The sequence below is a fragment of the Alligator mississippiensis genome, chromosome 9 (assembly GCF_030867095.1).
Source record: "Alligator mississippiensis isolate rAllMis1 chromosome 9, rAllMis1, whole genome shotgun sequence".
Lineage (NCBI taxonomy): Eukaryota > Metazoa > Chordata > Crocodylia > Alligatoridae > Alligator > Alligator mississippiensis.
Genome location: NC_081832.1, coordinates 18943246 through 18959619, shown reverse-complemented (window position 1 = coordinate 18959619; position 16374 = coordinate 18943246). Strand labels below are relative to the sequence as shown.

At 45.4% G+C, this 16374-nt stretch overlaps 1 long non-coding RNA gene across 1 annotated transcript in view; it reads left to right on the top strand.

Moving 5' to 3' along the window:
* LOC109282484 (uncharacterized) overlaps window positions 1-16374 on the top strand; it is a 162843-nt gene that overhangs the window by 56143 nt on the left and 90326 nt on the right. Inside the window, exons 2-3 of the long non-coding RNA XR_009454913.1 lie at window positions 14078-14107; window positions 14918-15044. This is a non-coding gene — a long non-coding RNA (uncharacterized LOC109282484). The remainder of the gene's footprint in view (window positions 1-14077; window positions 14108-14917; window positions 15045-16374) is intronic.

Below are 16374 nucleotides of genomic sequence, written 5' to 3'. Positions count from 1 at the left end.
TCTATCCTTAGCTATGCCTTGTGTGGTTTGCCTAAGCACCAGGCTAGCCTGTCACCTGGGGTATCACTAACAAGATTCAGCAAAGCCTTTGTTCCCAGGCCTGCATGCATCCTTTCTCCAGTTTGCATAGATCCAGACACACAAAGAAAACTTCTTATTGCTGAATTTCTCTTGTTGCATGTTGTAATAGGTACAGTGGAGCAAATGCTGAATGTGGGGCAGGTGCTATTTTGCTTCTGCTCACAGTTAACTTGTCTTGAGAATTGATTTATCTGCACAGCTTTCTGGCAATAGGAAATGTTCCTAATGGAAGTAAAATATGTACTTGAGCATGCCCAAAATGTACATCAGCACACCTATGCATACTAATATATAGCATCACTACTTTCTGACTTGTCTGGGGAAACCAAATACATGAGTAAAATGTAGATTGTGAGCTCTTAAGCTGCCTGTGCTCAATACAGGATGCAGGACCAGAAGCCCATGAGTCCAGCTCACAGACAAGAAGTCCCAGAAACCTTGTATGCATTCAATAGCCCATAAAGAAGCAGAGAGTTTCTCTATTCTCTTGCCTTAAAGCCAATTTCTAATAACTCTGGTCACTTGAGTAATGGTTTGGAACCATGTGCACTTGATAGCTAGTTCAGACAGCTAGTTACAGATTTTGAGGTATGTTGCTAGGAGTCACATAGACATAGCTAGCTTTTTTATCAAGCTCTCACATTGTTTTAGTAGTTATGGTTTTACAGTTGTCACTTTTCCTGACTATATGAATAATAATATCCAATGATCTTCCTAGACTTAATGTAGTGTTGCTTTCTTAGAGCTACAGAGCAGTCAAAAAAAAACCCAAACCTTCTGGGATACAGTGTCTATGATGTTCCCCTGAGGAAACCCCTCACTTTCTTTAGTGGGAGGAAAGGAAACTCTTCCCCCAACTTCCCAATTTGCTGCAAAAGAAACAGTGGTTTTATTTCCCCTTGTGAACCCAGTGTATTCCCTAAAATCTGTACAATTTGGAAGCCAAGAAACAAACAGGATCACCCTCCTGAAGCCCAAGTGGAGGCAGTCAGGTTGTCCCATTTGCTGGCTCATGCCCTGGAAAGGATGACTTAGGATCACTAGGTATTTGGTTCTATATTAGTATACCATCAATTCTTTTTTAATTGCATAGTTAGCTGGTGCCCTAACATTAAAAGCCAATAGGAAGCATTATGTGCCTGGAGAACAGGCAGTGGAGCTGCCACCTGCAGTACCAGGGCAATACCCTTTTACCAAGAAATTGTTTGAAGGTTTTCAAAGGCATTGCTTATTTCCACTCAGGAAAATAACACTCCCATTGGGTGTGTTCTGAAGTGGTCAAATGGATAGTACAGTGAACTTTGGAGGAAGGGAGAGAAATTCTAGTGTTTAGGGGAAGGGAGAGAGAAAAGACAGTACACTCAGGGGTGAATGAAGCCAACTAAGGCTTATCAGGTAAAGCTGCTGAGCTCTATATATCTGTGAAGAAAATAAGAATAAGAGCCAGTTATGTGTGTGGATGTAAACTAGGAAGCAAAATCTTGCCTGAAATATTTTAATAGCACTCCACTGTCTTCTTTAAAACCTTAAATATGAAATTTCAATTGAGGTGGAATAGGGAAGTGTTTGCATTAGAGTCTTGGATTTGGTCCTGGCATATGGTTTTGGTTCCAATACTAGAATAGTTCTGCTTATGCTTGTTCTTAAGCAGTTACAGTTCTAGATAAGAGAAAGTAATGAGAGGACCAGTGGAGGACGGGTGATGCAGGAACAAAGGCCCCAAGCCTCTGAAGTGAGAATGAGAGCCATGTGCCAGGAATTGCACCCTTGCGTGTCTGCCACTGCTTCCATCTGTCTATCCAGCCTTCCACCCACCCCCTCACAGCCTGACTGTCACCAACCCATGGACACTGAGACCCTATGGGCACTACCATGGACCATGGACAAACCCAGCCAATTCACCGCCACCAGCCAAGCCCAGAAACACAAATGGCAGTTTGGGTAAATAAAGGATCTCGTCACCATCTGAGGTGAGGAGCACATCTATTGCCAGCTCCAGATAGGGCATCAAATCAGAGATGCCTCTAAGTGCATCACCCAGCAGAGAGAGACTGGTGGTCACTGTACCTCGCCAAGACCATGATGATGAGGAGGCATCAGTACCACGTGCTTGATGCTAGGAAGCAGGCTGTGGACTGTGGGCAGAGCAGACCATTCTACAAGCACCTGTCCAAGAAAATGGCAGAAAGCCTTTGATATGGTATCTCATCCTATTTTCACAGATAAACTGAGTGGCCGTGACTTAGATGATTACACAGCCAGGTGGGTGGCAAATTGGCTTAGGGGTTGCACCCAGAGAGTGGTGATGGATGGGTTGGTATCAGCCTGGAAAGATGTGGGCAGTGGAGTCCCACAGGGCTCGGTCCTTAGACCTGTGATATTCAATGTCTTGATCAGTGACTTGGATGAGGGTGTGGAAAGCAGTCTGTCCAAATTTGCAGATGATACCAAATTATGGAGTAAAGTTAACATACTAGAGGGTAGGGAACAAATCCAGGCAGATCTGGACAGGTTGGAAAAATGGTCGGAACATAATAGGATGCAATTCAACAAGGACAAGTGCAAGGTGCTTCACCCAGGGAGAAGGAATCACCAGCACACTTACAGGCTGGGGGAGGACCTTCTCAGCAGCACAGCAGTGGAAAGGGATCTCGGAGTCATTTTTGACACCAAGATGAACATGAGTTGTCAATGTTATGACATGATCAGTAAAGCTAACCTCAGTTTATCATGCATCAAATCCAAGTAGATGACATCTACCTTGATTCCTGCATCTAAACATTTTGTGACTTGATCATAAAAAGAAACAAGGTTAGTCTGGCAGGATCTACCTGCTATGAATCCATGCTGGATGCCCTTCATCATTGTTTTTCCCCCTGGACTCCCACAAATGTGATCCTTAATAATTTTTTTCAAAGGTTATCCTGAGGATAGAGGTGAGACTAATCGGTTTATACTTACCTGGATTCTCCTTCCTCCCCTTCTTGAAAATAGGGACCACATTGGCCCTTTTCCAGTCCTCTGGGACGTGACCTGAGCCCTAAGAGCGCTCAAACAGCCATGCCAGTGGCTGTATTATAACACTGGCCAATTCCTTCAGCACCCTTGGATGAAGATCATCCAGGCCTGCTGACTTAAACACATCCAACCCCTTCAAGTGTCCCTTCACTAAGTCGGCACTAACAGTTGGTGAGCTGGTTTCCCTTTTGAGCCTGTCTGTGATCCAGTTGAGAGATTTGTCCTGATCTGTGTTCGGGAATACAGAGGCAAAAAACTCATTGAAGAGCTCAGCCTTGACCCCATTATCTGTCACTATTTGCCCTTGTTTGTCCTGTAAGGGTCCTATGCTACTCTGTGCCTCCTTTTAATTCCCTATATGCCTGAAGAGGGACTTTTTGTTGTCTTTCATTTTCCTTGCCAGCCTAAGTTCCATTTCTGCTTTGGCCTTTCTAACTGCCTCCCTGCAAGTGAGGGCCAAGTAGGTCTATTCCGCCTTTGTAGCTACCCCCTGCTTCCACAGCCTATATGCCTCTTTTTTTGCCCCTAGGCTTTCCTGGATTTCCCTGCTCAGCCAAGGGGGTTTCTTGGACTCTTTGTCCCCTTTCCTGTGCAATGGGATTATCTCCTTCTGCATCTGTAGGATTGCTCCCTTTAGGAACGAGACCACCCTTCCTGGACTCCCATCTCACCGGTTCTCCTGTTCTTCAGTGCCTCACTAACTAACCTCCTGAGCACACTGAAGTTAGCCTTTCTGAAGTCTAGCACTTCTGCCCTACCGATTATCTTTCCCACTCTACTCTGGATGGTGAATTCAATCAAATGATGGTTACTGTCTCCTAGATTACCTTGTGTCAGTAGATCCCCCACCAAGTCATCCCCTGTAGCCAGCACCGTCTAGTAAGGTGTTTCCCCTACTGGGAGTGTATACCTCCTGTGTTAGGTGAAGGTCCTGTACGCAGGTTAAGAACCTATGCGAACAGTTGGATCTAGCTGACTACTCCTCCCGGAAGATGTTAGTGTAGTTTAGGTCACCCATGACAACCATGTCCCTTGACCATACAGCTTCTAGAGCTGTCTGGAGAATTTTAGGTCCAACTCCTCCTCCTGATGTGGCGGCCTGTAGTAGACCCCCACTACCAAGTCCCTTCCCCGCAGCCCCCCTGCATTCTGACCCACAATACCTCAATTTGCCCCTCCTCTGGTCCCATCTTGATTATAGAAGATGTATATTGCTCCTTAACATAGACAACAACACCCCCACCCTTTTCTCCCTACTCAGTCACGTTTGTACAGCCTATAGCTCTCAATGCTTACTGCCCAATCATAGGTAGGTTCCTACGAGGTTTCAACTAGCCCAACTAAGTTGAAGTTCTTGTTTGCAAGCAGGAGTGTGAGTTCCTCCTGTTTGTTCCCCATGGTGCTGCCGACCCTCTCAGGAGCTCCATCTGGGGGGGCATCTCAGAGGAGCCCTGGGTGGGAGGCATTTCTGGGGCAGGGTCCCTGGCTGCGCGCTGAGTACTTCCTGGCATAGTAAGACTCCTCTTCTTCCATACACATCCATGGCCTCTGATGCCTAGGGTTGCAGGCCCTTCCTCTGCACCAGCCTGCGCAAGTTACTGTGCAAACTCCAGCATGCCCCTAAAGAGTGTGCCTGTTTGCCTGGCTCAGGGGCATGGCTCCTGCCTGGCTCAGCTATATGGGGACAGGCGGGTGGGAAAAAACCCTTCCTGATTCCCTACAGCTGGCTCAGTTCCTTGCCCCTCCCCCTCACTCTCCCTGGCTTACCTGCTCGTAGCTTCATAGGTTCTTTGTCCGCTGATCAGGCCGCTCCACTCAGTGTAGTCGGGGGCAGCCAAGAGCACACGTGCGTTGGTGCACACGTGTGGCTGCTTCGGCATTTGGGCCCAACTGGCGCGGTTTGAATTTCCCATGCCAATCAACGGCTGCTCAGGCCATTCTGCGCAGGCATGACTTGGCCCTGCACCTGCGCAGAAGAGTCTGCCAGAAGCCTCTCCCCCCAAGGAAACCCTGAGGAAACCCTTCCCTGGAGCCCCCCCTTACCAGGGATCTCCTGGTAAGTAACCCCCCGCCCCCTTCCCCAGGGGTCAGTGTCCCCTGGCTACCCGTTGCCCACTCCTGTGCAAACTTCAGCACACCGCTGAAGGGCATGCCTGTTTGCCCAGCCTGTTCGTGTGGCTCAGGGGCATGATTGTATCTCTGATATGATGCAGCCCTCCCCGATCCAATCCGTGGGTGAGGTCCAGTGGGCACCAGCTGATTCTGATTCTTACGACGTGCACTCACTGTATCGACCACTCAGGGTAACGCCTAATCCCCCTCCCATGATTGCAGACCCATCCTAGGCCCACACTTCCCCCTCACCAACTCCTGCAAGCTAAGCAATCCCCCCCCGCCCCCACCCCAACCTTGTCTGCAGGCTCCGCATTTTTTTTTAGTAGGCCTGCTTGCAATGGATGGGATGGTAAGTCCAGGGTGTGTGGCTGAATACCTGCTGAGTGAATGAAAAAAGAGATGTTAAAAGCTGTGGTTGCAGCCTCTGAACCCAGACCATGCACTGTGGAGTCCTGGAGCCAGGGGCTGCATGACCGGTAGGAAGAATGAACTGGGACATGTACAGGGGAAATGAGCAGGTCCAGGGGTACTAATACCCAGGCTGCTGAGTCCCATAACTGGGGACTCCAGATGGACACACACTGTTTGAAGGAGACCCCTCACCCCTCCCTCCCCACCACAGCACAGCAGAGCTGAGAGTCACAGCTCCAGGATAGGGAGTTGATGTACACAGTCCTGGGCCACTGGTAGTTGCTTCATATGCCCTGGGCCCACCATGTAGCCCCAGGCCAGTCTCCAAGGGGCACAGGAGAACTCAGAATGGGAGAGAAAGGGTGTCCCACCAACCTGCTGGGCTAGGCAGTTGCTAGGGTAGCTTCTGGCAGCAGAGCCCAGAGGCCTCAGCTTGTCCACCCCCCTGTGGGTAGCCTTGGGAGGGTGCTCTTCCACTCACTGTGGCCTCACTCCTGGCCCAGGTCCTGTTGTGGAGGAGCAGCACAGCCTTGGTGGGGATAGGCTCAGGCCAACTGCCTGACATGAGCCATAGGCATTGGAGTCCATGGTCCTCGAAGGAGGAGGATATGGCCATGGAGCCAATGGGCTGGGGTCTGATGTTAGAAGGCCAAAGGTTTTTGGTGCCTGCTGCAGTGATTCTTCCCAACCTGCAGCACTGGCCCAAGAGCTTCCTCCTGGGATGCAGTTCTCTCAGACAGACACTGGGTCCAGAGTCATGCAGATGTACAGGTGCTACACAGGGAGGTCCCTGGTCTTAACTCTGGGCTCCTGAAAGTAGCGTGCCAGGTCAAAAGCCCCTACCCTGTGCTTCCCTCCTAAGGTTTCATGTTTGTTGAGTCCTGGGGACAGAGCCCCTGACCCCAAACCCCCTTCCAGGTTCTGTCACCTGTTTGGGAGGAGGGAGAAAGCTGAGACTGGAGAAATGTTCAACAGGTTTTCTTTATTAAACACAGTTAAAGTTTGGCAACTGCAACATTTTAAACTGAGGCATGTCTCTTCCTCACGCTGCATTCCCCTGCCCCTGGGGAGGATTGGGGAGAGAGAAGGAAAGGGGGACAATGCCCAGGCAGCCTGGTTTGCTGCAGTGCCCATGATGTATGGCCAGAGGCACACATGGCAGGAGACCCGGGGCCCAGTGCCAGGGTGTGGGCACTTGAAACCCTCCAACCCTAGTCATCTGGGTAAGGGGTTCCAGACCACGTAGGTGAGAAGGCAGTCAGTCAGGGCTTTGTGGATCTGGACAGCCTGCCAAAGTGAGAGGCCAGGGGCACCCACATCGGTGGGTCCATGCTCTCTCTCTCATCCCTGCAATGCATGTGCTAGTAGTCCCAGGTCTGGTCTGTAGTTGGAGTGCTCCTTTCTGTGATCTAGCTGCCCCCCATAGGGCCTCATGAGCAGGGATCCTGGTTTTCTCTTGTTTAAAAATGGCAATTTCTCTGATTAAAAACCACAAATTCTGATATTAAAATGAAATGCCACTATATAGGTATCAATTGAACACGTTTTATTGATATATTTACAATTTTAAAGAATTTGGAAGCCTACCACTGCTTTAATCACTATAATAAAATAAATTATGAGTACCTATAATTTTGGTATTTGATTTTTGGTTTTTTATCATGGAAAATCAGAGCTCCCCCTGCCCCCTTTGCTCACCCAGACACAGGTCCAGTCACTCCCCAGTCACAGGCTCCCACCCTGCAGGTATCCCTCTCTCACCCCCGCCAAACCCCTCACTTGTGCCCCTTGCTCCTCACCTACAGTGCCCCCAGCCCTGCTGGTGCCTCTCACTCTCTACCCACAATCCCCCAGCACTGCTGGTGCCCCACACTCCACACCCACAGCTCCCACGCCCCAGCCCTACTGGGAGGAGGGGCAACTACCAGGGCTATGAGGTGAGGGACTGAGGTCTGCAGTTCTCTGCAGCAGTGCCGGAGCCTTAGCTGCCACCCGTGGGAGGTGGCAGCTGCTCCAGTGGAGTGGAGTGTGGAGCCTGGCTCCCCTCCCCCATGGGCGGTATGGCCATAGCAGAGCCCATTGGGGGGTGGGGGGTGTATGGGCTGCCTGCTATTGGCTTAGGCTTCCCACCCTGCTGCTCTCTCCCTGCAGCCTTCACAGCCCAGCAGGCAGGATCTGGCATGGCAGGGCAGAGCGGACCGGGGCAGGGAAGCTCATTGCTGCCACTGGGAGCTCTGCGCTGCCCTGGCAGTGTCTCCTGCCTACCCAGGAGCAGCAAGGGGCACAACTCCACACTGCCAGCCCTGTAACTGCCAGCCAAGCAAGGGGACACCTCACTAGAGTGGCATGGGAAGCGAGGAGTTTCCCCAACCTGCCCCACTCTGCCCTACCATGCTGGGTCCCACCCACTGGGCTGTTGAGGTCCCAGGGGAAGGCAGCAGGGTGGGGAGCCCTGTGCCCATAGTGGACAGCCTGCCTGCACACAAATCTGGGGGGCATGTGCCCCCCGGGAGAGCATGCAATGGTGGGAAGCCAGCTCCCTCCCCACCCCCTGGATGAGCCGCCCACACCTCCATCATGCTCCCCACCTGGACCCTGCAGCTGTGCATTCCAGCCCCAGGCTCCAAGCTCCACACACCACCCAAGCTGGGCAGCAGCCCCAACCCCAGTCCCAGCCCTGCCCAATTCCCTCCCTCTCTCCCTATGAGGGTCTCAATTGCCCCCCACCCCGCACCAGACCTACCTGTGGGAGCTGCTCTCCAGGCTGCCTGGTGGACATGTACATGGAGCCCCCTGCCTGACCACCCTCCTCCTGCTTCACCCAGCGCCTTGCAGGCTGGAACTCTGCCAGCCTGCAGAGAGCTCTTTGAAAAAGTGGAAAATCTGTATGTTTCACCATTAAAATGAAAAAAAAATCTGTTTTTCTCAGTTAAAAGGGAAAATCCACATTTTTTTCCATTTTCCCATGGGAAACAGAAAACCTGGATCCCTGCTCATGAGCCAGGACAGGAGGGGGTAGACTGGGCTGCCAACAAGGCTTGTGGGGGATGATGACATTGCCAATGACAAAATCAGGGAACTCAGGAGCTTAGTGTCCATTCTCCATTATCACAGGGAATGGGGAGCTGTGCAAGATACAGGCATTGTCCTTATTGGCTTTATGAATGTCAGTAGTCCTGTCATGCCCTGCTTGCCTGAGTTCTGTGTGTGTATGTGTATTAGTATAGTATAGTATAGTATTATAGATGAGTTATTATAGTATAGAGTGCTACTGGTAGAGTTCTTACTGGAGATGGTAAAAAACAGGAATTCTTTCCTATGTAAAATTCAAATGTATGACCTAATGACTTTTTATTTCCTGTTGTTTGTTATTTTATTTGTACTACTCTAGCATAGAAGCTCAAGTTGTGGACCAGGACTCAGTTTTGCTAGGTGCTGTATAAAAAGAACAGGAGCAAAAGATATTCTGATTCAAGTCACAGGAACCAAAAAGAAAATGTTTTGGGTTTTGTTCTTTTCCCACCTTTTCCCACTAGGAAATAGAGGAATAAAGGTGGCAAAAGAAAAGTAAAATGAGAAACTCCCCTCCTAGTGTTTTTCATTTCCATTCCCGTTGATTCAAATTGTAATGCAAACCTCTTGCTTCTAACAATTTGTCAAAAAAGTGGAACATTTTGAATATGAAAAATTCTATATTGCCTGAAATGTATTTTTCATTCTATTTTTCTTCTAACTGGAGTCACAGGATCAGGATCTAAGCTATTTAAATCACTTTTGCAGAAAATAATGATTGTGAACTTCCTCTCGTTCAGAACAAAAGGCAAACCTCATTTACTTGACTTAGCTTTCCTGATAGGATTTCTAAAAACTCCTCCATCCCAGAGCAACCAAAACCTTATAAACTATTCAAGCTCTATTTCTCTAGGAAGAAAGAGAAAGATTCATTTTACATCTATTTTTAAATATTTGGCAGGTGCTCATAAATTAATGATAATGGCGTCATAAAATCACACAGATAGACAGGTAGGTATTAGAGGTGCTGCAGAAATTTTAAGTATGAATATCCAAACCATTCATGTTTTTTCATATCTAAAGCCTAAATTCCATCATTGTTGCTCATTCATTGATTCATTGACATGTACCACAATACAGAATTAGTGGGTTAGGGACATTTAAATCAATGAAATGTTATGTGTCTGGATAGAAGATCCCTTGGTATTTTACAATCTGTTAAGTAGCTTTTATTTAATTCTTGTAACCATTATCCTTTCTTAAAAAGAAAAAAAAAAGCCTTTTAAATATTTTTCATTAACATATACTATTAAGTGGGTAAATGCCCTAAGTATATTTTAATTTAATTTAGATTTAACAGCAACAATTTTTCTATGTTAATTAAATGCCAGTTTGTTATTAAGAAAATATTTATTGAAGTTGAGCAGGGTGATAGATACATATCTATCACATCACTGTTAAACCTCATTAAATAATGTTTTAATTGCAATTTGTTTTTAATTACCATGCATTAAGCATATTATTAAATCTCAATTACTTATGAAAAAAAGAGTTTGCAAATGGAAATGACTCAGACCTTTAACTACAGCATTGTTAGTGGGGCACCATAATTTGAGGTGCTTATTCTAAGTTTGACCTTGTCTGATTATTCTTAGACACTTCTCTACCCTTCCCCCCTTCCCCCACAGCCCGTCGTTTATTAAATAGAATTATGGATGTCTGAGCCGATCAACAGATGTAAGAGGAAAACAAAGTATGAAAAATGGTGACAAAGCAGCTCTTTGGACAAGGAAGCAGAGAGCCAGCAGGGGAGGAAACTATACCAAAGAGGGAACAAAGGCAGAGAAAATACAAGCTAAACAGGACATTGAGACCAATTATCTAAATTAAAAGAAGCAAAGGAGGGAGACCGGATGCCTGAAGGACACAGAGGGATACAACTAATGGGATACAGAGCCTTTCCCCATTAGCTCATTACAAATCTGGCCCAGTTCAGTAGTTGTTACCATTTGTCAACACTTGGTGGCAACTATGTGAAATGAGTTGGTGGCTGTAGTTTGTGTTCTGAATGGGACAGACTTGGCCAGAACTAAATGGACCAAGTGCCTCTCCTGCCTCTGAGGTCAGGGTGGAGACTCACTTGGGAGTCCGCCACTTGTTCAATACCTATTCTGGGAATAGACAAAGGCTTACACTCTCCAGGAATGTCACTGGCTCTTTAGACAAGTGTTACAGTTACTTGAAAGATGGAGATAGTCAAAAAACAGGGAAGGAATAGGCAGAATTTTAAGAGAAATAAAAAAAGAAAAGTTAAAAGGGAAATGCTGGCAGAGAGGTAGCAAGGAAAGAATTAGGTAGTGACCAGATTGCAGTGATCAGTTAGCATACTGAAGGGTCTCTCCTTAGAGATAGAGAGGCCTGGGGAGAGATCAGTGAGCAGTGGTCCCTGACCAGGTCAGAAAGGCCAGAATAAGATTCAGTCAGGCATTAGCATCAATCTAAGACCAGGGAAAGGTCCCCAGCAGCTCCTGATCCTATTAGGCCATAAAGGATTCAAGATAAAGGCAGTGCTATGGAGTGGGAATGCTAAAGAGATGTTGACATGTTGATGCTATCCTAAGCCAAACCAAGGCTAGGAAGGGGGATGTAGTAGTTCTTCGTACAGAGACCAGATCTGGAACTCTTGCTTTCTTTGGCTCAAATTCTCCACCCCCATCCTCTTCCCCCCAGCACACACACTCAACTCCTCTCCATACAATCCCCTCCTCTTCAACACACCCACATTGCTCTCTCTCTGGGTCTGATACCATCTCCTCCTCCCCAACACACATACACGCATGCACGCGTGCATTTTATTTCAGTGTATCTCCATTGACTTCATTGAAATTACTCTAATTTACAGTATAGTTTAAATCAAAGTTAGGATATCTCTCTTCTCTCTTTTCCTTTCTGACTCATGAATCTTGTTTCTAAACCTTTTGTACCAGATGCTACTTTGGCTTGACAAAGTGATTTGTTTGCTGCTGCTGTATCTTCCCACTTGTTGATATGTGTGTCACACTGGGTGAGGTTCTGCTCTCTGCCTCTGGATCTTTTTCTCATAAAACATTAGTTATACAACATTTTATTTGCCAGATTGGTGTTCTCCATGAAGAAGCTCTTTTTATTCCAGGGTAACAGTGTTTTCATATGTGTTGTTTAGCTTTGATTGTGTGAAATAATTCATCATACTATCTTACCTCTGTGTGCTGAATAGATTGATGGAATTTTGCTGGATTTTTTATATGCCAGCAATAATTTGCTTGTGTTTCAAAGACATAGAACACTGTAAAAATCACTGTAACTTGGTGAAAATGGACTTTTGGTTGTCATCTGGCTTTGATCTACTCCAGAAGGTTCAGAATGTTACCTACCAGTCCATGATGTCTCCAGATTGCTAGAGGAAAGAGCACATAAGTCCTTTCATTCACTAGGTTTCTCTGGTCTTTTCTCTGGCAAGTCTCAACCAGTTCCAAGCTGTGACCTTCTGATACAGAAGAAAATATCATCTAGCCACAAAATGCAATCTAAACTGTAGTGCAATACCCAACAGTGCAGTGGAACTGAACAAAGACAGTCATAGAAATCTATATTGCCACAATGGCCTATGCCAGGGTTTGGTTATGGCTAAACTATGGCTAACTGGCCAGATCCAAGATTGGATTCAAGCCTTGAAGGTGTGATTTGGCCTGCATCTTACTGCCACCCAGCCATCCAATGTGTCCCACATTTTGTGTCCCACGTTTTACTAATTGCAGGCTGCCCCCAGCTGCAGTCTCTGCTTACTGTCTTCACTGAATTAGCTGGTCCAAATTGTTGTTTGGCTTGCTTTTAAGTTGCACATGTTTTGGCAGAGCCTGCATGAGGGGGGAGAGAGAGTAGCCTTCTGCAGAGAGCAAGGATGACTGGGATGGCAGCAAAGGATTGTCAGCCCATAGCAGTGGCTGTGTCACAAGCAATGGCCTGCCATTAGTAAAAGGTGGCTGACCTCTGGTATGCCCGTTGGGTGTAACAATGCCCTGCAGTTTAATCAGGCCCCATAAGGTAAGTGGTTTAAGAACCTATGTCCTAGACCATTAGTTGTGGCAATATGGATTTCTACAAATATCTGCAGGGTGCTGTTGGGTATTGTATGAGGCTAAGATTACTGACTGTTCATGATTCGTTGATTTTTCTAATCACATCTAACTCCTTTTCATTGATTTACCTATTGCAAGAATACACAAGATCAGATCCTTGCTGGGGAAAATGAAGTGTAATCTTTAACCATTTATAGTTATTTCTGGTAAATATTTGCAATAAAAAATGTTTTCACTCACACACCAACAGCTCAGAGTTGACTTGTGTATTCAGCAAATTATTCACAGGCTTTTTGAGATGGGAAAGACTTTTTTTTAGCTCAAAAGAAGGAAGGGCCAAGTGAAAAACTACAGATCTATAATGGAAATGCTGTTCTGACTTTAACTAAAATGTATGGTATTCTGAATGCTATTGAGTTGCCCAGTGTTGAAGTACAATATATTTTAGGCACTTTTGTGACAGACGTTTGGAAATACATTTTTTGCCCTATAAGAATTATGACTATTAATCTCAGATTTTGTAGTTTCACATTGAGAGGCTTATCTTCAAATACTTCATGTATGCAGTTGCACATCTAATTTTCATGTGCAATTTTAGTGGTAATCACTTCATTGCACATGCAACCTACATTATTTCCGCAATTGGTGCAAATAATTACCTGGTTTGGACACATATAAGGTAGGCAAATTTATTTTATTTTGCATGTACTGTTACATGCTTAAATTGCATGAGAATCTGTCCAATTGCTGTTTGAATTTGAGATATAATAAATATCATAGAGCTTTAAAGGGCAGCATGAACATATTTGTTTGACATATATATAGACACAGTCAAGGGACTTACTGTAAGTGCTTTTGCTCAGAGTCCTGTCTGTATGAAACCTTTCTTCATATGGATGCTATAATTACCATTGCATTTATATCTGTGCTTCAGGATCATAATTACTGCTTTTATGTATGCTTGTCAGTCTGTGCAGTAGCCCAGTGCCTCATCTCCACTGAAAAAGCATGTGTCATGGGTTTTTTTCCCTATGGCTCTTAGTTTGATACCACCTTATTGTCTTTACCAGATTCCGCCCTGTCTGAAGAATGTTCCAGTGCAATCTCTCTCTCTCAAAAATGGGTCAAACAAGTTCAGAAGACATTAGATCAGTAGGATAGGTATCCTCATAGCAACACCACCCCTCCAATACTGGATTGGGAAATCTGCCCTACAGGAGTTTGTCTTGATTAAAGGCTTCATTCAGTCTTGGCAACACAAATATAGGAGCCCCCATGCTGGTATGTGAAATTTACAATGTATTTTCTTTTTACTCAAACAGATTGAAGCTGAACAGAAGAAAGGATCAAAGGTACCGTAATGTTTCTATAAACATGTACAATTTAGTTTGTTTTTTTCCCTGGGTTTATTTTCTTCCAAACTAGGCACATTAGGCTCTGATTTCATTTTATTGCCAAATCACCAGCTGGCAACAAAATCGCATATGTCTTAGTAAATAAAGTAGATTAGAAACTAAATAGGAGATTGGGAGATGATTCTAGCAGTTTTTTTGGCTACTAAGCTATAGAGATGTATCGACTGATCTGTCTGTATATCTATCTTGGGATTTATTTTGGGCTCTTGTCACTGTGCAGTTAGTTAAAGATGGACCAAAGCCACAAAATTTGGCTCCAGATTTGGATCTGATCTTTTGGGAAAATTTGAATCTGGAGCTTAGATTTATGCCCGTCTCCAAGAAGGGAATGTTAATTCTCAAACAGTTGCTGTGTCATAGCCCTGCTATTGCCATATCTCATCCCCAACTAGGCTTTTTGTGGTTTCGTTGCTTTTTAACAAATATAAAGGCAAAATTATAATTCCCTGGCATTATGGTCAAGCACCTTTTTTTCTGTTTATTCATCAATGGATGAAGCTATTCACACTTATTCATATATAAGTATAACTGTCATACATAGGTGAAACATATTTTTCTGTAATTCCCATCTGCTCTTTGAGGGCCAAAGCATGGTCTCTCTGAAGATAATGTAGATTTTTACAACTGGTCTTAAGTTGTCTCTTTTTGTCTTTTCAATGTATTCTATAACCAGGACATAATGAAAATTCAAAATAATTAATTTATCTTTAAAGCCAATGTATCTGTCTACGTCTCTTCCATTTTTAGACTGAAACTGCAATACTGTCCTTGCTGTAGGACACACTGGAGCAAACTTAAACTATTAAATGTTCCATGTCATCAAGTGATTCTCAGAAAATATTTAGCCTATCCATCAGTAATAGATTAAAAAAGGGTAGGTGAACCTTTATATTTTTGTGGCTTTTTAAGAGTTCTATGAAATCAGGAAGCAGCCAGTATCTTTATTAGAACAGGACAGTTACTAGAAAAATATTTCCCCGTGTATTGTCTTAAATATACTTACTTTCACCATGCTTATGCTTCTTTTGTACTGGTTTTGCAAGAATGCCAAAGTGGTCAAGCTTTGTTTGTATTTGTTCACAGAAAGTACATTTTAATCTTACATAGTAATCTAGTCACAGATCTTTAATATGTGATTGGACATTGCTTGACACAGCAGGAAAATAGGATTTCCCCCACCTCCCACCCCAACCCCTTGCCAGGGCCCTGGTACAGAAGTATTTTATGGATAATACAATTGTTTTTGAGTCACTGTGGGCATGTATGTCCTGTTGCTTAAACTGTGGCTCCATCACTTTATTCTTCAGTAGTTTATACCTAGGGACAGACATTCAAAAAGCCTGAACCTGAATTGATTTGATCTTTGCAGGTTACTCTAATTTGGCTAGGCTAAATCAGTTTGTAACTGCACAGACGTCCCAGAAATGCAGGCGCATGCCTGCAGTGGCTCAGGCTAGAAGTCGGGGGGCGCTAGAGCAGCCCTCCCTCCATTCCATAGTGCTGAGCTGGCCATGCCCCGGCAGAACACTCTGATTAGGGAGGGTTCACCTCTCCCCCGTGAGCAGCCCAGCAGGCAGTTGATAACACAGTTTTTATTACCCCTAACACAGTGTTTATCACCCCATCAGAAAACAAAGCCTTTCTCCATTAGTTCAAGCTCTTCTTAAACAGCTTTTCCAAAGAAGGAACTGGTCTCCCACAGCATGGAGCACAGACAGCATGTGGTCTGCTAGCTAATGCTGAGAGATGTCTGTGTAAGGCAGAGGGGAGGTGGGAATCCCTGCTTAGCAGGGAGTGGTAAGGGGAGGTGAGGAGCAGGGGGAAGCCAGTCATATACCTGCAGTCTCTGCCAGAGCTCCAGTCAGGGAGCAGAGGGGAGGGACCAGCTCTACTGTGGAGCAGAGAGCCTAACCTAGAGAGCATGCCAGGATGCTGGGGTAGTCTGGTTTAACTTAAACCAGGAAGGGGTCTGGGATAGGCATTGCATAAACCGATTTGACCCAAATCAGTTAAGTCTGATACTCAGTTCAACCAGGTTTATCTCAAACCAGTTTCAATCATTTTCAAACTATTTTATGTGCAGTGAACATCTGTTCTGTTACACGTTTAAATCAGTTTCTGATCACTTAAACTGGTGTATGTGCAATGTCTGACCCTAGCCTCTCTGACTGGTGAAGACTTGCCTTTTTAGGTATGATGCCATG